General features: G+C 38.8%; 1 protein-coding gene and 1 pseudogene across 1 annotated transcript in view; both read left to right on the plus strand.

The window, feature by feature from the left end:
- LOC134328786 (uncharacterized) overlaps window positions 1-23010 on the plus strand; it is a 765451-nt gene that overhangs the window by 128167 nt on the left and 614274 nt on the right. The gene's annotated exons all lie outside the window — the stretch shown is intronic.
- On the plus strand, window positions 11824-11932 carry LOC134329655 (5S ribosomal RNA; annotated as a pseudogene).

Raw genomic sequence — 23010 nt, forward strand, 5'->3', positions numbered from 1 at the left:
CTTGAAATGCTTTTTACGGAGCCACTCCTTTGTTGCCCGAGCGGCGTGTTTGGGATCATTGTCATGCTGGAAGACCCAGCCACGTTCCATCTTCAATGCTCTCACTGATGGAAGGAGGTTTTGGCTTAAAATCTCACGATACATGGCCCCGTTCATTCTTCCCTTAACACGGATCAGTCGTCCTGTCCCCTTTGCAGAAAAACAGCCCCAAAGCATGATGTTTCCACCCCCATGCTTCACAGTAGGTATGGTGTCCTTGGGTTCTTCTTCTTCCTCCAAACACGACGAGTTGAGTTTTTACCAAAAAGTTCCATTTTGGTTTCATCTGACCACATGATATTCTCCCAATCCTCTTCTGGATCATCCATATGCTCTCTGGCAAACTTCAGACGGGCCTGGACATGTACTGGCTTAAGCAGGGGGACACGCCTGGCACTGCAGGATTTGAGTCCCTCTCGCCGTAGTGTGTTACTGATGGTAGCCTTTGTTACTTTGGTCCCAGCGCTCTGCAGGTCATTCATCAGGTCCCTCCGTGTAGTTCTGGGATTTTTGCTCACCGTTCTCGTGATCATTTTGACCCCACGGGATGAGATCTTGACCCCAAGGGAGATTATCAATGGTCTTGTATGTCTTCCATTTTCTTACAATTGCTCCCACAGTTGATTTATTTACACCAACCTGCTTGCCTATTGTAGATTCACTCTTCCCAGCCTGGTGCAGGTCTACAATTTTATTCCTGGTGTCCTTCGACAGCTCTTTGGTCTTGGCCATGGTTGAGTTTGGAGTCTGACTGTTTGAGGCTGTGGACAGGTGTCTTTTATACAGATAACAAGGTCAAACAGGTGCCATTAATACAGGTAACGAGTGGAGGACAGAAGAGCTTCTTACAGAAGAAGTTACAGGTCTGTGAGAGCCAGAAATCTTGCTTGTTTGTGGGTGACCAAATACTTATTTTCCACCATAATTTACAAATAAATTCTTTAAAAATCCTACAATGTGATTTCCTGCATTTTTTTTTCTCATTTTGTCTCTCATAGTTGAAGTGTACCTATGATGAAAATTACAGACCTCTCTCATCTTTCTAAGTAGGAGAACTTGCACAATCAGTGGCTGACTAAATACTTTTTGACCCCACTGTATTAGGGCTGTCGAAGTTAACGCGATAATAACGCATTAACGCGATTTCAATTTAACGCGATTAAAAATAATAGTGCCGTTAACGCAAATTCTAGTTAATGTTGAGACTTGACTGGTAGAACTACAACGCTCGGTTACATTATGTTAACAAACCGCAAATGAAAAACGGTGGCAAGTCCGACATTAAAACAAACTTTAATGTCGGACATGCCACCGTTTTTCATTTGCGGTTTGTTAACATAATGTAACCGAGCGTTGTAGTGATGCACTTATAAAGAAATAAATACACGCTATATTCACAAGTTGTCGGGAGCAGAACACTTTTATTAACTTATTCTGTTAAGGTACCAAATACCGGAAAGCTGAGTCAAGCACGTTAGTCCATGCACTATGGAAGCCCCAAAGGGTCAAAACACACTCACTTCGTGTAGAAACGGCCATCAAACCATTGTCACAATACAACCACAGAAAAGTCTGTTACAATAACTACGCCTTATCCCACCTAAAGCACCGCTGATCTACAATGTTTGCTGATGGAGAAATTCTAAACTACAATCTGACATTTACTGCCTAGTATGTGAGTGAATAAAACTCCCTTACAGTTTTCTCTTGTCCCAGCAGTTTTTAACATCAGTACATTTAGCATAAAATGTGTTCACCATTTTAATTGTAACATTTCACATAAAAATCCTTGTTTTCTATAACATTTACACAGATTTGTTTGTATGCGATTAATCGCGATTAACTATATGAAATTCTGAGATTAATCGCGATTAAAAAATTTAATCGTTTGACAGCCCTAATATATATATATATATATATATATATATATATATATGTATATATATATATATATATATATATATATATATATATATACAGTGTATCACAAAAGTGAGTACACCCCTCACATTTCTGCAGATATTTAAGTATATCTTTTCATGGGACAACACTGACAAAATGACACTTTGACACAATGAAAAGTAGTCTGTGTGCAGCTTATATAACAGTGTAAATTTATTCTTCCCTCAAAATAACTCAATATACAGCCATTTATGTCTAAACCACCGGCAACAAAAGTGAGTACACCCCTTAGTGAAAGTTCCTGAAGTGTCAATATTTTGTGTGGCCACCATTATTTCCCAGAACTGCCTTAACTCTCCTGGGCATGGAGTTTACCAGAGCTTCACAGGTTGCCACTGGAATGCTTTTCCACTCCTCCATGACGACATCACGGAGCTAGCGGATATTCGAGACTTTGCGCTCCTCCACCTTCCGCTTGAAGATGCCCCAAAGATGTTCTATTGGGTTTAGGTCTGGAGACATGCTTGGCCAGTCCATCACCTTTACCCTCAGCCTCTTCAATAAAGCAGTGGTCGTCTTAGAGGTGTGTTTGGGGTCATTATCATGCTGGAACACTGCCCTGCGACCCAGTTTCCGGAGGGAGGGGATCATGCTCTGCTTCAGTATTTCACAGTACATATTGGAGTTCATGTGTCCCTCAATGAAATGTAACTCCCCAACACCTGCTGCACTCATGCAGCCCCAGACCATGGCATTCCCACCACCATGCTAGACTGTAGGCATGACACACTTATCTTTGTACTCCTCACCTGATTGCCGCCACACATGCTTGAGACCATCTGAACCAAACAAATTAATCTTGGTCTCATCAGACCAAAGGACATGGTTCCAGTAATCCATGTCCTTTGTTGACATGTCTTCAGCAAACTGTTTGCGGGCTTTCTTGTGTAGAGACTTCAGAAGAGGCTTCCTTCTGGGGTGACAGCCATGCAGACCAATTTGATGTAGTGTGCGGCGTATGGTCTGAGCACTGACAGGCTGACCCCCCACCTTTTCAATCTCTGCAGCAATGCTGACAGCACTCCTGCGCCTATCTTTCAAAGACAGCAGTTGGATGTGACGCTGAGCACGTGCACTCAGCTTCTTTGGACGACCAACGCGAGGTCTGTTCTGAGTGGACCCTGCTCTTTTAAAACGCTGGATGATCTTGGCCACTGTGCTACAGCTCAGTTTCAGGGTGTTGGCAATCTTCTTGTAGCCTTGGCCATCTTCATGTAGCGCAACAATTCGTCTTTTAAGATCCTCAGAGAGTTCTTTGCCATGAGGTGCCATGTTGGAACTTTCAGTGACCAGTATGAGAGAGTGTGAGAGCTGTACTACTAAATTGAACACACCTGCTCCCTATGCACACCTGAGACCTAGTAACACTAACAAATCACATGACCTTTTTGAGGGAAAATGACAAGCAGTGCTCAATTTGGACATTTAGGGGTGTAGTCTCTTAGGGGTGTACTCACTTTTGTTGCCGGTGGTTTAGACATAAATGGCTGTATATTGAGTTATTTTGAGGGAAGAATAAATTTACACTGTTATATAAGCTGCACACAGACTACTTTTCATTGTGTCAAAGTGTCATTTTGTCAGTGTTGTCCCATGAAAAGATATACTTAAATATCTGCAGAAATGGGAGGGGTGTACTCACTTTTGTGATACACTGTATATATATATATATAATGAAACTCGATGTATATAATGAAACTTGATTTATATATATATATATATATTAGGGCTGTCAAACGATTAAAATTTTTAATCACGATTAATCTCAGAATTTGATATAGTTAATTGCGATTAATCGCATTAAAAAAAATCTGTGTAAATGTTATAGAAAACAAGGATTTTTAAGTGAAATGTTACAATTAAAATGGTCAACACATTTTATGCTAAATGTACTGATGTTAAAAACTGCTGGGACAAAAGAAAATTGTAAGGGAGTTTTATTCACTCACATACTAGGCAGTAATACTATCCAATGGTTTAATGGACGTTTCTACACGAACTGAGTGTGTTTTGACCCTTTGGGGCTTCCATAGTTCATGGACCATGTGCTTGACTCAGCTGTCCGGTATTCTTTACCGTAACAGAACGCGTTAATAAAGTGTTCTGCTCCCGACAACTTGTGAATATAGCGTGTATTTATTTCTTTATTATGCAAGTGCATTACTACGTTACTACGACGCTCGGTTACATAATGTTAACAAACCGCAAATGAAAAACGTTGGCAAGTCCGACATTAAAACGTTTGTTCTACCAGTCAAGTCTCAACATGAACTAGAATTTGCGTTAACGGCACTATTTTTTTAAATCGCGTTAAATTGAGATTGCGTTAATGCGTTATTATCGCGTTAACTTCGACAGCGATAATATATATATATAATGAAACTTGATATATATATAATGAAACTCGATATATATATAATGAAACTCGATATATATATAATGAAAAAGAAGGACGCTCGCAGAAGAGGCAAAAACGGTTTATTTAAATCACTGTCCAAAATCAAAGTCAAATATACAAGCACACGGTCATTATCCAAAACACACATCCGCCGCTAAAGGGAGATCCAAAGACACGGTCAAAAGCAAGCGATAGTCAAAAACCAAAAATCACAAAATATATTCAACACGCTCGGTATGTACTGAAACAGATACGATACTTTGCATCAGACGAAACAAACGCGGTGTTAAAATAACCTATAGCACAGGTGTGTACAATTAGAACTCAGGTGAAACTGCTCTTGGATAGGTTGATGGTTGCCTGTCCAAGGTCACATGATCCCGCAGGGTCTCCTGGGAAATGGAGTTCTCTGTACTAACAAATGAAAAAAAAAAAAATTATTTCATAGTAGCATTAGATTAAAAAAAAGCCTTTGACTACGTCTCAAGAGAATATCTATGGCATGTATTAGAAAACTATGGCTTTCCAGAAAATTTCATCCAAATGATAAAGCTGCTTTATGCAAAGTCGGAAGTACAAATAAATGGTAACGGTGTTTTAACTCATAATTTTAGCTGTCATAGAGGAGTAAAACAAGGTTGCCCCCTGAGTTCTGCCCTATATATTTTGGCAATTAGTCCACTTTTAAAATTAATTCCATCTTAGAAGACTAAAAAATGAAGACCTGCGCACAAAAAAAACCTCCACCTCCTTGGTCAATATTAAGTTTGTAATTTATTATTATTATTCTTTTTTTTTTCCACTTTAAACAAAAAATAGAGTATAAAAAGGGAAAAGAAAAAGAACAAGCTCTGAATATATATATATATATATATATATATTCCTGTATTATTCTATTCTGGATTTGTAATAAACATTTTCAACTGATGTAATTATTTTGATGATGTATTGATCTGTATATATTTGTAATGTGATTGAATTTTGTTAAATAAAGCTATTTAAAAAAATAAACAGTGGATACTTTTACGGGGAGTTAAACAAGGCTGCCCCTTAAGTGCAGCTCTTTATGTACTAGCTATTAGCCCTCTTCTAAATAAAATCAAGAATGACCCAAGAATACAAGGTATAAGACTTTCTAAGAACAACATAATTAAAATCTCAGCTTATGCTGATGATATAACAGTCTTCATTAAAAACCAATTAGAATATAATATAATAAAAGACTATTTTAATGAATATGATATAATAGCAGGTGCAAAACTTAACCAAATGAAAACAGAAGGTATTTGGATAGGAGGAAATACACAACCCTATCTAGAAGTCAATATAAAAGAAGAAATAAAAGTACTGGGTATATATGTATCTAAAGATAGAGCACGTTAACTAAACTGGGAAAAGAAAGAAGAGTCAGTGAAACATGAACTGGACAAATTTAAAGGTTCTAACAATAAAACTCGCATAAATATTATTAAAACCTTTATCTTATCTAAAGTATTATTTCTGGCTACTGTTTTTCCACCAGATGAAAAATGTATTAATCGCCTGAACAAATTGTGTATTAAATTTATATGGAATACAAATAGGGAGGTAACAAAACGAACGCTTTTGTTTAAACCAAAGTCTCAAGGAGGTTTAGGAGCAATCATTAAAATGAAAATTGCATTTTGTAAAAACATAGCACAAGCAATGGAAAGGAAGGCTAAGTGGATACTGAAAGAATCGGAATGGTTGAAACAAAAAGGGAAGAAAAGAAAAGATGTATTTTATTATAAACTTATTTATGGTGTTTTTCACATTTAAACATACAAACTTAAATATTGACTGGATTAACTTATCAAATAAAGAAATTTATAAATTAATTAATACATTTTATCATGGAGAAACCCTACAGTATAGACAGACAAATCTATATGAAAGTAAGATAATAATAAAGAACATACTTTCAAAAAATATTTCTGAAAATATAAGAGACACAATGTGGCTGATAATAAATTATAGACTACCCGTTAGAACAATTGTGAAATGGAGTTGTTATGTCACCACCACTAAATGTCCCATACACGGTTGTCTGGAAGAAGAAACAATTGAACATCTTCTGTTGAACTGTACAAGAACCATTAACATTTGGAATAAAGTAAAAACATTAAATTTGGATTTTGATATAAATATGAGAACAATAATGTATGGTATTCATGATAATGTACATAAAAATATAGAAGAATTTTACTGGCTAATTATTTGTGTAGTGAATACAAAGATCTGGAAAACAAGATGCAAAATAATTATAGACCAGTGTAATATAAGTGCTGACATTGTTTTTAAACAGATTGTTTGTCACTTAAAACGGCTGCGAACTGAAGATCTTAAAACTAAGAAAAAGTTTCCATGGTCAATACTTAAGCTGTAAAATTTGAATGTAATAGTTCTTATGTTTTGTATGTGTTATTGTTGTGTCCTTTATCTTGTTCTGAGTGTAATGTAATCATAATAACCTTGTTCTGAAAATCATGTCTTAATAAAGATTATATTTAAAAAGAGAAACAGTGGATACTTTTTCATCAGTAAATAAAAAATTAAAATTGTAAGTTTTAAAACATTTGTTCTTTAGTTGTAATGTTGTACTGTACTTTGTTTTGAGCCAGATAAGAAGTGCAGTGAAAGTAATGAATTCAGTTTTATTATATTATTGTTTATGAACAAAAACTGAAAAAAAGAATGGATGTTCTTTACTATTTTCTGTACTTTATTTTACAAAAAGCCAGAGAATGCAGAGAGAGTAGGGATTCTGTTTTCTTATTATATAATTGTTTCTGAACAAAAACCACAGACTTCATTAAAGTTTATTACATTATTAAAATTACTTTTATTCACCTAAAAACTGTAGTGGGTTTTCACTGCACATGATTAACTAATGAACACAAAATCATTTCCTGTATTAGTCAAAGCCTATTAATGATACATTCACCTCATGAATCATGACACACTGCTGTTCCCTACATGAAAGTAAATAAAGCGCTTTATAAGTAAAAAGTATCGGTATCGGATCGGTAACGGCGATACTGGCCCTGTATTTACTTGGTATCGGATCTATACCAAATTTTGCAGTATCGCACACCACTACTGAAATGAAAACTGCTCCGCCTGCGCCTTGCTTGCACCTGTGTGTAAGAGTGATGCGAATTCCGGCTCTTTTTGGTGAGCCATTTGGCTCAGCTCACCGAGAAGAGTCGGCTCTTTCTGCTCCAAAACGGCTCTTCAATTTCACTTCTGCCTGTGGAGTGCCTGCCATGCCGCGGAGATCACCACCCTAACATTCTGCCTTGTTTTAAGTTACAAAAGGAAATAAAGAAAGTAACGGCCCTTGGATGGGAGTCGGCTCCCATTGTTCACGTAAAATATAGTTGGCTCAAGGAGCTTGTTTGCGACAGACAGCTAGTGTGTGTGACTGCGATCTGCCAGTCTGTTTTCATGTGTGACCTGTCCGAAGAAACAGTGGGTGACTTTTAGTGATGAGTCGTTTGCGAACGATCCCATTCTATTGAACGGCTATTTAAAATGAACGAAAGGAACCGAGTCGTGCCTCTGGGAGCCACTATGTGTATTTTTTTATTTTGCGCAATTCTTATCGACTGTAATCCACATATTCAGCTTCACATCAGTAGAGGGAATTAATCAGTCATAATGAGTCATAATAAAGAGAGAGAGAGAGAGAGAGAGAGAGAGAGCTGTAACGGAGCTACAGATAGAACATGCAGAAAATAAGCAGTGCTCTTAGTATAATGACAAATAATTAAGAAATAAACTTGTTTAATTATGCTAACATGTAACAGGACAGATTATTCCCGAGCGGAGAAATCAAGTGAAGTCAGAGAACGTGTTTTTTTTTAAATGCAAACTTGCCTTAAATGCTGCAATTTAAATATTTTTGTGTTTCTAATTGTTTTTTTTTAAGCTTGAAATGTAAGCCCAGTTTGGCTACAAGTTATACAGCAGAGCGTTCGAGACTTTTATGCAGTCGCCTCAGCACTTGGCGACCCCGCTCTGTAACTTTACGTGGTCTACCACTTCGGGGCCCGAGTTGCTGTTGTTCCCAATCTCACTTTGTTATACCACTGACAGTTGACTGTGGAATATTTAGTAGTGAGGAAATTTCATGACTGGACTTGTTGCACAGGTGGCATCCTATCACGGTACCACGCTGGAATTCACTGAGCTCCTGAGAGCGACCCATTCTTTCACAAATGTTTGTAAAAGCAGTCTGCATGCCAAGGTGCTTGGAGTGAATACTTTTGGCAATATAGTGTATGTATTTGAAAAATTAGAGAAAATTGAGACCCCATTTTCAGTGTACAGACGGTTCTGGTTTATACAAAATGTAAGTATAAATGGTTTTGGTTATACAAAACTGTTCATTTAAGTTTAAATCATTAAATATTGATTAAACAGAAAATACAGCACTCGCATGCTTACAATAAAGTCTGTAAACATAATGTTGATGTGTGCTTTTTGCTGCTTTGTTACTGCGACAGTGGTATTGATTTTTGTCTCAGAGTGGTATTAAGTCTTAAAAAGTCTTAAATTTAATTTCCCAATACCTGCAGATACCCTGTAATATGCTTCTGTGCAAAACATTGACCAAAGCCAAAATTAATTTTAATGGTCTTAACAGCAAACCACCTCTCAGAAAATGAGAATCACTTCTGCATCACTTCAGAATCACTTCTGCATCTTTTACGCCACCATTTGCTTCTCACTCCTCCTTGCTGCAGTGAACTGTTTGGGGAATGGGGGCTGGAGAAGGAAAATTAACTTAAAACGTCTTCCTGTGCAGAAAGGTAAATTTATAAAAAGATTTGAATGTTTGATGTAGAACTCAGATTAACACGTCTGGGTGTTCAGACCATCATTCCATATTAATGCCTGGCTTGTTTTTCTTTCTAAACATCAGTGCAGTTTTAGGTTTGGCCCATATTTTGTCCAGGAGTGTGGACCAATCAAATTACACCCTAATCCAGTCGTAGCCAATTGGAATTTATCTCTCTCTAGATGCGGCCTTTTTTTAAGCCCTTGTCCCGCCCATCTACAAACCCACAGCCAATCGAGAGTCTGCGTAAAGGTGCACGTTTGCACGACCAGGTGATAGCAGCAGGCACGTGCACAGATAGACCCCTAGTGGTGCTCAAGCACCTACCCTTATGCCCTGGATGAGAAAAGTGCCCTTACTGCTGGAGCCCAATTTTTTTTCTACATTCATCAATATTTAAAAAAAAATCTTACTTATGTTAATGTGAAAGCCTGAAGAAGAAAAAAGCAGGAGCACAAACATTTTGCAGGAGACAGTCAAGTACTGTAGATCTCACAGTGTTGAAAATAGATACAAACATACAATATTTTATAATTACAGCATCCTTGCCAAAATGCTGTGTAGGAAAGGTAACCTTTAGTCAAGGAGTTATTTTCATGCAAGCATTTATACTTTAACAGTTGAGGTTTACAAATGGGGAATAATTTTGCTAGGTAATTAACATTACAAACTAGTATATGTAGAAGACTAAATATAATGCTCTACGATATAGAACAGCATACAAAAATTATAAATAAATAGGGAAATGTTATAGAGTTAATGTTATAGAGATTATATGTTATAGAGATAATGTTATAAATGCTTTATTTTTTATTTCATTTATTCATAACAGAGTTTTGATAAGTTTCAAGTTTTTTTTAGTATTCTAGTATTTTTTGATGATTATTTAATATGTTGTTTGGTTATTAAAAAGTGTGCACAATATGGCCTTGTTTTTGCCTGTTTTTTATTTATTTATGCAATTTGATCATTTGAGTTATTTGATTAGATGTTTATTCATTGTGTTAACAATGTGTTAATAAACATATAAGTTAAATATCCTACTGTGTTTTTTTTTTTTATTATTATTTTATTAATAATTTTGGCGAGGGGTGCCCTTTTTTTTTGGCTTGAGCACCTGCCCCCCAAAATGTCTGTGCACGTGCCTGGATAGCAGAGCAGATAATTGAAATTACAAGCTGAAGATGTCAGTGTGTTAGGATGTGTAAGTACCAATTTAAACACGTTTATAAATGTACTTGGTTTTAGACTTTTAACAAACACACCTACAAAAACATTAATGCCGTTTCTGATGAATGCGATGCTTTGCCACTTCTGCGTATTTACTGTAATATGTCTGTAAATGCTTGGTGTAGAGGACTACCTGATCTATTTAGTATTAATCAGCAAATCAATGACCACTGTATTTTTACTAGGAATGCAGACGTTGGTGTGGTGTGGTTGGATTGGTAGCTAAACTGAAAATCTTCAAGGTTTAAGTGACTTGAAAATTATGTCCAGACATCATCCCCATCTAGTGGTGCTAGAAATAAGTTACATCTGGATTGTAATATTATTTTACAATTACATTTGTTTTTGTATTATTTGTAATTTTAAACATAATTTATTTTTTGAAAACTGTTCATTGGTTGAAAGTAAACAAAAAGTCTCAAGTGGAGGACCAAAGCAATTCATTTATTTATTGACGGTGGTGTTTATGCTTTTGCACTTTAACCTGTGGAGTTTTCAAAAATTCTGTTTAAAATAACAACAAACACAACAACAAATAATCAAAAATACAACAACAACGAAAAATAAATCATAATAAAAATGAATAATGTCACAAATCTTTACCCCATCAACCAGATGTAACTTATTTCTCACAACCACTAGATGGGGATGATGTCTGGACATAATTTTGAACTCCACTTTAAAAGTCACTTTAATGTTGAATATTTTAATTCGGCTTTTCAGTACAGTTAATAATAAATGCAATAATAATAATAATAATAATAATAATAATAATAATAATAATAATAATAAAAAACAATGATAAAAGTTATATTGACAAAATAATTTCCTTTCGTACGGCCAGGATGGATAAGTGTTTTACTCTACTCAGAATGAAAGTGTCAGCTGGCCTTTTTCTTCACGTATTGCTTTGATGATGAAGAAAAAAAGAAAATTTTGGGCTCCTTTGGCAGGAGGTTGAAGTAAAGATGTGTGAGGAAAAGCTTACAGCATCTGGTATTCCCAGGCGGTCTCCCATCCAAGTACTAACCAGGCCATTTTACAGAACAACATTTTACAGAAACACTTGGGACGGGAGAGCCTTTATAAACTAATCAAGCTCGTCATATTTAAGGCGCTGTTTACTTAAACAAAAGTCTCAAGTGGAGGACCAAAGCAATTCATTCATTTATAGACGGTGGTGTTTACGCTGTTACGCTATAAACAGTTTTACAGGAAAAGAAATTATGTCTAAAACAACAAAAAAACATGACAACAAATAATCTAAACATACTTAAGTGAAAGGTGAATGATGAACAACTATAAAAGCGGGGCTATTTGCAGCTTTCTCGTTTACGGCCACACCACCCTGAGAACGCCCGATCTCGGAAGCTAAGCAGGGTTGGCCCTGGTTAGTACTTGGATGGGAGACTGCCTGGGAATACCAGGTGCTGGAAGCTTTTCCTCACACATCTTTACTTCAACCTCCTGCCAAAGGAGACGAAAATTTTCTTTTTTTCTTCATCATCAAAGCAATACGTGAAGAAAAAGGCCAGCTGACACTTTCATTCTGAGTAAAACACTTATCCATCCTGGCCGTACGAAAGGAAATTATTTTGTCAATATAACTTTAAAGACATTGACGAATAACTTTGTTTTTCTGCTTTAAAAATGTAAACGTTTCCCTAATTGCATTTATTAATAACTTTACTGAAAAACCAAATTAGGTTATTTAGCTTTTTAGTGACTTGATGTTCAAAATTCAAGATGAAGTTCGAAATTATGTCCAGACATCATCCCCATCTAGTGGTGCTAGAAATAAGTTACATCTTGTAGATGTGGTATAGATTTTTAACATTATTGATATTATTTATTTATTTAGAAGAAAAAATTCATTCAAAATCATTCATTCATCATTTCAAATTCATCTACAAAAAAGAAAAAGAACCACTGTAAAAATCCACCTGACAAGCATGTTCTTTACAGGTTTGGCATAGCTCAATCATGAAACAGTCAAATTAGCCTAAGAAATAGTGCAAACGGCTAATTATGTGCCCAGTGCTGAAGCTGATCTAAAACACCGGTCTCTTTAACGTTTGTATCAACCAGCTTTTTATGTAACCGCTGCCTATCCAAAAACACTTTGGTTTTAACAGGTTTCAGCAGATTTGTGTTCTTTGACTGTTGTTTATGTAAGGGGGTTGAAAATTGTAGTAAATGGTAACCAACACCCCTTTTACACTTTGGTAATTCTTATTGGGTTTTAGGGGTAGCTATTTTCTTTGTGTGCTTTTATATTTTTCATCCTTTCTTTCGGTTGGGTTTTTTTCTTAATAAACTTAGTTTTAAAAAAACAATCAGTATAACAGAGGGACTAAACTACTGAGAGTAACGGTACCAGACCAGCAGAGGGCGCACCTTACAAGGAGAACGGCCGTGTGTACAAAGCTGTGAGCGTGGAAGCAGTGCTTAGAACGCCAGAGCTTTGCACACGCTAACTTCTGTGTCCGTCTCTCTCTTGTAAGGTACGGAAATTGTAGTTTTATTCTACTTATGCATTTTTTATCTGCTTGGTTTTAACATATGCGATGTGCTATGTGCCTATGTATGTTATACTGTCGAGTAAATCGTTACTATTGGTAGTCGCACGCCGTTAGCATTAGCGTTAGCCCAAACAAACTTGGTTGCCATGGTCGTTGAATTCTATGAATGAATGCTATGCTATGCTATGTGATTGTGTAGGTCATTGTGTTAATGTAAGTGGAAACACTTAGTGAAATGAAGAATGAGCTGTGTTAATGTTTTCAGTTCATTGAACAGCACTTTAATTGCAGTATGCACTTTTAAATAGTTTGAGTACCTGTGAGACTGATGTTAAAGTTTATTACTTTTGTTTGGGTTATTGTGGGTTTTGGTTAAGGGTTTTGTTATTTATATTTGATAGTTAAGTTTGTGTTGTCTTTTTCTTTCCTCTTTCTTTATTATTTTTCTTTATTGTTTGGTTAAATGGGTTAAAGGTAATATATTTAATGAGTTTTTTTAATTAGTTACTTTTGGGTTTTTATAGTTTGAATGTTTTGAATTAGGTTACTTACTTGAGTTTATTATTATTATTAAGATTGATTAGGATTATTATTATATATTATTACTATTATGATTACTATTTTGGTTATGTGTTATATTTATTGTTGGACTATTGTGAATTTGCTTTATTGAGTTTATCTTTTTCTATTTATATATTTGGTTAAGGAGAATTTAATATATTTGAGTTTTTCTATCTTTTTGTGTCTAAATGTTTATTTTCATTGATGGGTTTATTTAGTTGTGCACTTTAAAGTAATGGAATTTTGATATTTGCTATTTTTGTATGTTTTGATATTTTTGTATGTAATAAAGAGAACGCCAGAGCTTTGCACACGCTAACTTCTGTGTCCGTCTCTCTCTTGTAAGGAATCGGATGTTTGTACCGTGCCCAGGTTTCCCCTAGGCCTGAGGCCGGTAACAATTGGGGGCTCGTCCGGGATTGCTGTGCTGGGATCCAGGGACTGCACTGTGGGAGCAGCCAGCTGGGGTGTGCGTCGTCCAGAGTGGTAGTTGGATCCATTGAAATGGCAGAACCACGGCAAGTGCTTTTGTGGGAAATACACAAGAGACTTCCATTGCTTAATGCAACGCAACTTTATAAACTAGCCGCTTCTCTAGAAGAAGAAGAGCATCGTGAACTGTGTAAATTCTCTGAGGCTCAACTGTTCTACTACATCATAGACTATATGAAAAGTGAAAAGATCTAGACATTAGAAGATGAAGGGATGGCTTGTCTGCTATCTTTGAATGATGACATCACTGAACTATTGGGAATTAGAGACTCTAGTACTCAGTCCAGCCCTTCACCTCAGGGTCAGGGCTCTGCAACAACAGCAACCAGAAGAGGAAGTTTGGTTCATCTACATGAAACCACCATCCCCACAGATAGTGGTAATTTAAACAGGGATTCTGGGGGGATGGGGAATATGCAAGTACAGGCTACCACTCAGGTTGTTAAAATTAGTGATGTTGCAGCGTTCTTACCCAGGAGAGAGTTTAAAATTCAAGGTGGTCAGCTCTCTGACTCTGGTTCTGAGGTCCCCTTCACACAGCTGTGTAAACAGATTGAGGAGGCAGTGTGTGATGGGTTCACAGACTCAGAGGTGATCAGAGCAGTGCTTAAAGTAACTAAAGGTGGTAATTTTAAAGAGTTATTAACCAATAAAGATGATCTAACAGTAGCTGAGCTAAAGACATTGCTTCGTGCTCATATTAGAGATAAAAGTAGCACAGAATTATTCCAAGAATTAAGTAATGCGAAACAGCAGGATAAAGAGACACCACAGCAGTTTGTGTATCGGTTAATGACTTTGAGACAACGTGTACTTCTGGCATCTAGTCATAATGATAAAGATTTTAACTATGACAAGGGGTTGGTGCAGGGGGTATTCTTACATTCTCTTTATCAGGGCCTTAATGAGAGAAACTGTGAAGTTAGGTGTAACTTAAAACCATGTCTTAGTGACCCTAAAGTGTTAGACAGTGTAATCTTGGATCAGGTCACTAAACTAGCCACAGAGGAAGCAGAGAGAGCTAAGCGTCTGGCTGTTTTAACTAGGCCTAAAGCAGCTATAGTATGTGCCACACAGCAACCTAGGGTGCAGGAACAACCAGCATTGTCCACATCAGAAGTGGAAGCCAATCGAGCTGCCATTCAACAGCTTACTGCTCAAGTGGTATCACTCACACAGAATGTGGAAAAGCTGGTGAAGTCTGGTCGGTCAGAACCACCTTGGGTCAACCCAGCACTACCAAACACCATCCAGTCCTCTCCTGCAGCCACTACCCAGTATTCAGTGCCCTACACTCAGTATTTCTCTCCCGCTACCCAACTGTTTGTACCACCAAACGTCACTCCACATGCACCATTGCCTAACACCTTGTTCAGACCATCCACTAGCACTCGGCGCCAGAATGTGAAAGGGAGATGTGGTGAATGTTTCCAGCGAGGACAAGAGCAGTGCCAACATTGTTTCCGTTGTGGGCAGGTAGGACATCGTGCTGTGGCCTGTAGAAATTCATCACAGTCGGGAAACGAGGTGAGGTCATTGGGGCGGGACGCCCAGTGACTCAGCCCTCTTATCTGTCCCCTATCCAAGTGAAAGCTGCTGATGTTGGTCAAACAATCAAGGGTGTTGAGGCAACCAGCAGGAATGGATGGCGAACTGCCCAAGTTGTCGGAGGTAAATGTTTAGTTTCATGCATGACCAACGGAGTCAAGACACAAATGCTGTTGGACACTGGTGCTCAAGTGAGTATAGTCGGAAAGGAGTGGGTCAAATCCATGCTGCCAGATGTAGAAGTCAAGTCATTGGATGTCTTATTGTCTGAACCCCTGTATGTGACTGCTGCTAATGGTTCTCATATCCCATTTGATGGTTGGATCGAAGTAGACCTGGAGATTCTGAGCCGAGGCCAAGGCAGGCATTCTATCCGGGTTCCATTTTTAGTGTCTCAAAGTAGTCTCGATTGTCCACTGCTGGGGATAAATGTGATTGGGGAACTGATTAAAGGAAATGATGGAGCTGCTGATCCCCTAGGCTTAAGTGCCTTGGTAGGTGAAATACTGACCCTGGATGAGCAGGCTGCAAAGGTTGTCGCATCAGCTGCCCAGAAGTCTTGGACAGATGACTTATCCCATGGTTGTACTGTGAAAGTGGGAAAGCAAGGTATGTTGATCCAGCCAGGTCACCTCCAAACAGTTAGGTGCAGAGTGCGATCATTGCCCAAAGGAGGAGTGATGTGCTTTGAACCTACAGTAGAGGGAGGATGGCCTGAGGGACTGGAGACATGGCCAATGATCATCCAAGTACCACCAGGAGGCACCAAGTTTGTGGAGGTCCCTGTGCAAAATGTCACAAAACACAGTGTGTATCTACCACAACGGACTGTGTTGGGTTGGGTAGAAGATGTGTGTGCCGTTTTACCGACCCAAGCCTATCAGCCACCTAACCAGCCGAAAACCCAGGTCAGTGCAGTCCAGCTGAACAGTAGCACCACTAACCACCCAGACTCTTCTGTTGATGGCAGATGGCATCCTTCTGTGGACTTATCACATTTAGAGGCAGAAGAGCAGGCTGTAGTTAGACAAATGCTGTATGAAGAGTGTGACGTGTTCTCCAGAGATGATGGAGACATTGGATGTGTTCCCTCCCTAAAACTAAAAATACACTTGAGGGATGATATTCCTGTAAAAAAAAGTTACAACGCAGTACCAAAGCCATTGTACAATGAGGTGAAGGAGTATGTACAGACCTTGCTGGAGAGGGGCTGGATCACAAAATCAATGTCCTCATATTCCTCCCCTGTGGTTTGTGTTCGTAAGAAGGACTCCAGCTTGAGACTTTGTGTTGACTTTAGAGAATTGAATAAAAAGACTGTGCCAGACAGGCATCCTTTGCCCCGCATTCAGGACCTGTTGGATAATCTTGGCGGACATTCATGGTTCTCTATCTTAGACCAAGGGTCTGCCTACCACCAAGGGTTTGTGGATGAGGGGTTCCAACATTGTACAGCCTTCAGTACCCCATGGGGCCTCTACCAGTGGGTCCGAATACCGTTTGGACTGAGTAATGCACCAGCTGCATTCCAAAGGTGCATGGAGGGTGCCCTGGAAGGGTTGCGGGATGAATGTTGCACCCCCTACTTGGATGATGTTTTATGTTATTCCAAAACATTTGCTGACCATGTGGCTAAGCTGAAGCAGATCCTGGGAAGGCTGAGGGCTTGTGGAATTAAGTTGAGACCAACCAAATGTGAACTGTTCAGGCGCCAAGTACGGTATGTGGGCCGGTTAGTGTCAGGGGAAGGAGTGCAGATTGACCCAAAAGACCTGGAGGCAGTTAAACAGTTGGGAGAGAGAAGACCTCTTACCTCCTCCCACAGTGGGGGAGGTAAGAGCTCTCCTGGGGTTTTTAAGTTATTACCGGTCATTTATTCAAGATTTCTCTAGGCTTGCTCGGCCCCTGTTTGAGTTACTGCAGGGTTCTTCTGAAACACAGAAAACGTCAGCACCCAAGTCAGCCAAGGGTAAGAGTAATTCTCAGTTGCCCTCAAGGACTCGAGTACTGTGGACTGCAGAACATAGTGCCGTGGTAGAAACCGTAATCGAGAGACTGACCAGTCCTCCTGTGCTTGCTTACCCAGATTTTGACTTACCATTTGTCCTCCACACAGATGCATCAAACAAAGGTCTAGGAGCAGTGTTGTATCAGCAGCAGCAAGGCTGCTTAAGAGTGATTGCATATGGATCCAGGACGCTTACGACTGCTGAGAAGAACTACCACCTTCACTCAGGCAAGCTGGAATTCCTAGCTTTAAAATGGGCTATCTGTGACAAATTCCGGGATTACTTGTATTATGCTCCTACGTTCACGGTCTACACAGACAATAACCCACTCACTTACATCTTGAGCACAGCCCGACTCAATGCTGTTGGACATCGCTGGGTTGGGGAGTTAGCAGACTTCTATTTTGATATCAAGTATCGTCCTGGTAAAGCTAACATTGATGCAGACACATTGTCCCGGTATCCAGTTTCACTGCAGGATGAAATGGAGGAGTTCACAGGGAGTCTGTCTCCAGAAGTGGTAACTGCTGTCTGGCAGGGGAATAAGGCCATTGAAGAGGATGAGGTGCCGTGGGTAGCAGCCTTGCAGATGACTTCTGTGACTGAGGTGGAACCATCTGGGATGGTAGTAATCAACCCAAAAGATATGGGAGAAGCTCAGAAGGAAGATGAGGTGATCGGAGTGGTGCTAAAGTTGAAGGAAAAGGGATGGACTCCAAATGAATCAGAAAAAAAGCAGCTGTCCCGAGAGGTCCGGAGGCTGGTAAGAGAATGGAATAAACTTACTGTAGAGCAAGGAGTGTTGTACCGGCAAGTGGGGACAAGAAAACAGCTTGTCGTACCAAGCAAGTTCAAGTTGACCATTCTTAAGCAACTACATGATAATATGGGCCATGTTGGGGCAGACAAAGTGATCCACCTGGTACGAGAGAGGTTCTATTGGCCATATATGCAACAAGAGGTTGAAGATTATGTGATCAGAAAGTGTACTTGTATCCAGCAAAAGTCTCCCACAATTCCTGAGAAGGCACCAATGGGGTCGATTTCGACTAGTGCTCCCTTTGAGTTGGTGGCAGTGGACTACTTGCATCTTGAGAAGAGTACTGGTGGCTATGAGTATATTCTGGTATTAATTGATCATTTTACCCGCTTTGCCCAAGCCTACCCGACTAAAAATAAATCGGGGAAAACAGCCGCGGAGAAGATTTTCAATGACTTCATCCCACGTTTTGGGTTCCCAGAAAAGCTCCACCATGATCAAGGACGAGAGTTTGAGAATACCTTGTTTCAGCGACTGCAACAACTGGCTGGTATAGCACACTCTCGCACTACACCGTACCATCCTCAAGGTAACCCAGTAGAAAGACTGAACAGGACATTACTCCAAATGCTTAGAACATTACAGCAAGACAAGAAGGCTGCATGGAAGGATCACTTACCTCACATCGTTCATGCGTACAATTGCACCAGACACGAATCCACAGGGTATGCTCCGTTCTTCTTGTTGTATGGCAGGTCCCCACGATTGCCAGTGGACCTGTTGTTCAACTTGAAGGGGAATGAGGGAAGTACCAGCAGACAGGAATTCGTACAGAGGTGGGCTGCAAGGATGCAAGAGGCCTACAAGATCGCCTCTGAGAATAGCAATAAGTCTTCAGCCAAAGGGAAGAAATATTATGACCAAGGTGTGAGAGGAGTAGCTCTACAGCCAGGTGATAGAGTGCTCGTACGTAACCTTTCAGAGAGAGGAGGACCAGGCAAACTCCGTAGTTACTGGGAAGAAAAGATCCATCGAGTGGTTAGTAAAGTGGGAGATGATGTGAGTCCGGTCTACAAAATCCAAGCCGAACAAGGTGACAAGAAAATCAGAGTGTTGCACAGAAACTTGCTGTTGCTGGTGAAGGACTTACCTCTGGAACCATTTTCATCACAGGAACCTGTAAAAAGAAAGAACAAGTCAGTAAGGAAACAGGTACCCTCTAGTGAATTCGACCACACTGACTCAGAGGAAGAGGTCACCTATAACTTCCGTCCAATCTCTCGGTGAGTGGAGTCAAGAATCCTCCCAATCCAACCTGAGCTACAGCCAACTCTGCCTGCGTTACAGTTGACCCAGCCAGAAAGACCTAACCTGTTGGGGCAAAAACAAGACAGTGTTCAGGAGGTACAAACAGGGGTGGAATTGGAAGAGAGTACACTTGATTTACTTCAGGCAAAGGAAAATACTGATATCCAAGTAGAGCATCAAGAATCAGATGGCGAGAACCAGGAGATTGTTGAACCAGTGTTAAGACGGTCATCACGAACATCTAAACCAAAAGAGCTTTTTACTTACCTGCACCCAGGTCAGCCAGTGTACCAACGGTGGCAGCCAGGGGCTAATGCAGTGGTTAGTGATCCTAGGTACCTGTCAGGAACATACCTTACTGGTCCTAGTATGTTTCAATGGCCAGTACCTGTCAATTTGAGGTTTTAGGTTATTTTGTAGGGAAGATGCCAGGAGTCATCTTTTTAAAGTAGGGGAGAGTGTAAGGGGGTTGAAAATTGTAGTAAATGGTAACCAACACCCCTTTTACACTTTGGTAATTCTTAGTGGGTTTTAGGGGTAGCTATTTTCTTTGTGTGCTTTTATATTTTTCATCCTTTCTTTCGGTTGGGTTTTTTTCTTAATAAACTTAGTTTAAAAAAAACAATCAGTATAACAGAGGGACTAAACTACTGAGAGTAACGGCACCAGACCAGCAGAGGGCGCACCTTACAAGGAGAACGGCCGTGTGTACAAAGCTGTGAGCGTGGAAGCAGTGCTCAGAACGCCAGAGCTTTGCACACGCTAACTTCTGTGTCCGTCTCTCTCTTGTAAGGTACGGAAATTGTAGTTTTATTCTACTTATGCATTTTTTAATCTGCTTGGTTTTAACATATGCGATGTGCTATGTGCCTATGTATGTTATACTGTCGAGTAAATCGTTACTATTGGTAGTCGCACGCCGTTAGCATTAGCGTTAGCCCAAACAAACTTGGTTGCCATGGTCGTTGAATTCTATGAATGAATGCTATGCTATGCTATGTGATTGTGTAGGTCATTGTGTTAATGTAAGTGGAAACACTTAGTGAAATGAAGAATGAGCTGTGTTAATGTTTTCAGTTCATTGAACAGCACTTTAATTGCAGTATGCACTTTTAAATAGTTTGAGTACCTGTGAGACTGATGTTAAAGTTTATTACTTTTGTTTGGGTTATTGTGGGTTTTGGTTAAGGGTTTTGTTATTTATATTTGATAGTTAAGTTTGTGTTGTCTTTTTCTTTCCTCTTTCTTTATTATTTTTCTTTATTGTTTGGTTAAATGGGTTAAAGGTAATATATTTAATGAGTTTTTTTAATTAGTTACTTTTGGGTTTTTATAGTTTGAATGTTTTGAATTAGGTTACTTACTTGAGTTTATTATTATTATTAAGATTGATTAGGATTATTATTATATATTATTACTATTATGATTACTATTTTGGTTATTTGTTATATTTATTGTTGGACTATTGTGAATTTGCTTTATTGAGTTATCTTTTTCTATTTATATATTTGGTTAAGGAGAATTTAATATATTTGAGTTTTTCTATCTTTTTGTGTCTAAATGCTTATTTTCATTGATGGGTTTATTTAGTTGTGCACTTTAAAGTAATGGAATTTTGATATTTGCTATTTTTGTATGTTTTGATATTTTTGTATGTAATAAAGAGAACGCCAGAGCTTTGCACACGCTAACTTCTGTGTCCGTCTCTCTCTTGTAAGGAATCGGATGTTTGTACCGTGCCCAGGTTTCCCCTAGGCCTGAGGCCGATAACAATTGGGGGCTCGTCCGGGATTGCTGTGCAAAACGTGGAAGTGTCGCTTTTTGCTTTCCTATGCAACGTGCATCGGCTGAAGATCGGAACATCGCGTTTTCAGCTCCACTGTCGCATCAGGGTCACATGGAGCCGTGGTCAGAGAAGCCCGCTTGGGACTGAAAGATCACCGCTTCTATTCATCAGACTGTATCAACGATTTTAAAGGAGCAGAGATGTACATGCAGGAAAAGTAAAGCCAAATATTACCCATAAGAAAAAGATTTTTCACTGATACTATCGTCAACAATAAATATAAACTCAAGACACACAAAATTCACTGTTGGTTTTGGACAGAAAATGAAATTGCTATATTAGATTTATATGCACTGCCCCCTGGTTCCATGAACTATAGCTACTGTATAGAAATCTGAATCTGTAACTGGTCATATTGTGTACACTGCCAACCCTGGTTACTATAACAACCACTGTATCAGAGAATGTAATGTGGCCTTTCATTAAAAAAATAAATCAATGTCAGGTGTAAAATGATAACCAGACAGTAGCAACATTTACAGTCACAAACAAATCAGGTTGGTTTACTGCAATGGTAGTTTGAAATGCAGTGGCATTAATAAAAATATTGTTTCAACAAGAACACAAAAAGCTCAATAAGAGCATTTTCCACACCTTTAACTGTATACACAGGTGTAAAATATGTAATTTTTAAGATATAAAATATTCTTTGCCAGCCCATTACAGCTTCACATAGTGCCCAGCTCACTCTCTTCCTGCCAGCAGCAACAGAATTTCTGTTATCCATCAATGAACATTTAAAGGAAATGATATCCTACACCTAACACCAAAGATTGCTGTGGCCATTTATGATCTGATAAGCAAAACATAATTTATCATGTAATGTTGAGCATTTAGCAGTTTGCAATAAAATAAATCCTTCAGCTAATAATTAAGGTTGCTGTGGCTGTTTATGATCCAATCAGCAACACTTGCTTCATTTGTACATTAGGCTTATTAATGCTGGCAAATTTTCTCTTCTGATTTACAAAAAATGAATTTGTAGAAATGCTTCAGCTGATGCCAAGTAGCCTTTATTACATGGAAACTTGCAGAAAATATAAAAATATTATAAGGTCAACATCATACAACAGATAAAAATTGAGTTTAATGTGCATATAACAATATAGAACATGATGTAACCTTAAAAATAGTGAGCCTGCATGAGATTACAGCCACCTGTAATATAGTTTCAGTTCAGAGTTGACTGAATAAAATATTTATCGATTTAAACACATTTACGAATGATGGTAGAACCAATCATGTTAAAATACAACATAAATTGAACTTGAGTTGCATATGTTCAATTCCCAGGATCCATGGCTGAAGTGCCATGGGCACCGGGGATGGCTGCCCGACACACTGGGTGTGTGTTGACTGGTGCACTGGTGTGTGCGTGTTCACTGCCACAGATGGGTTAAATGCGGAAGACATTATTTTATAGTCAATGCGAAATCTGACCGGGAGCCAGTGCAGTGTGCATAAGACAGGG

Source organism: Trichomycterus rosablanca, chromosome 15 (assembly GCF_030014385.1).
Source record: "Trichomycterus rosablanca isolate fTriRos1 chromosome 15, fTriRos1.hap1, whole genome shotgun sequence".
Classification (NCBI taxonomy): Eukaryota; Metazoa; Chordata; class Actinopteri; order Siluriformes; family Trichomycteridae; genus Trichomycterus; species Trichomycterus rosablanca.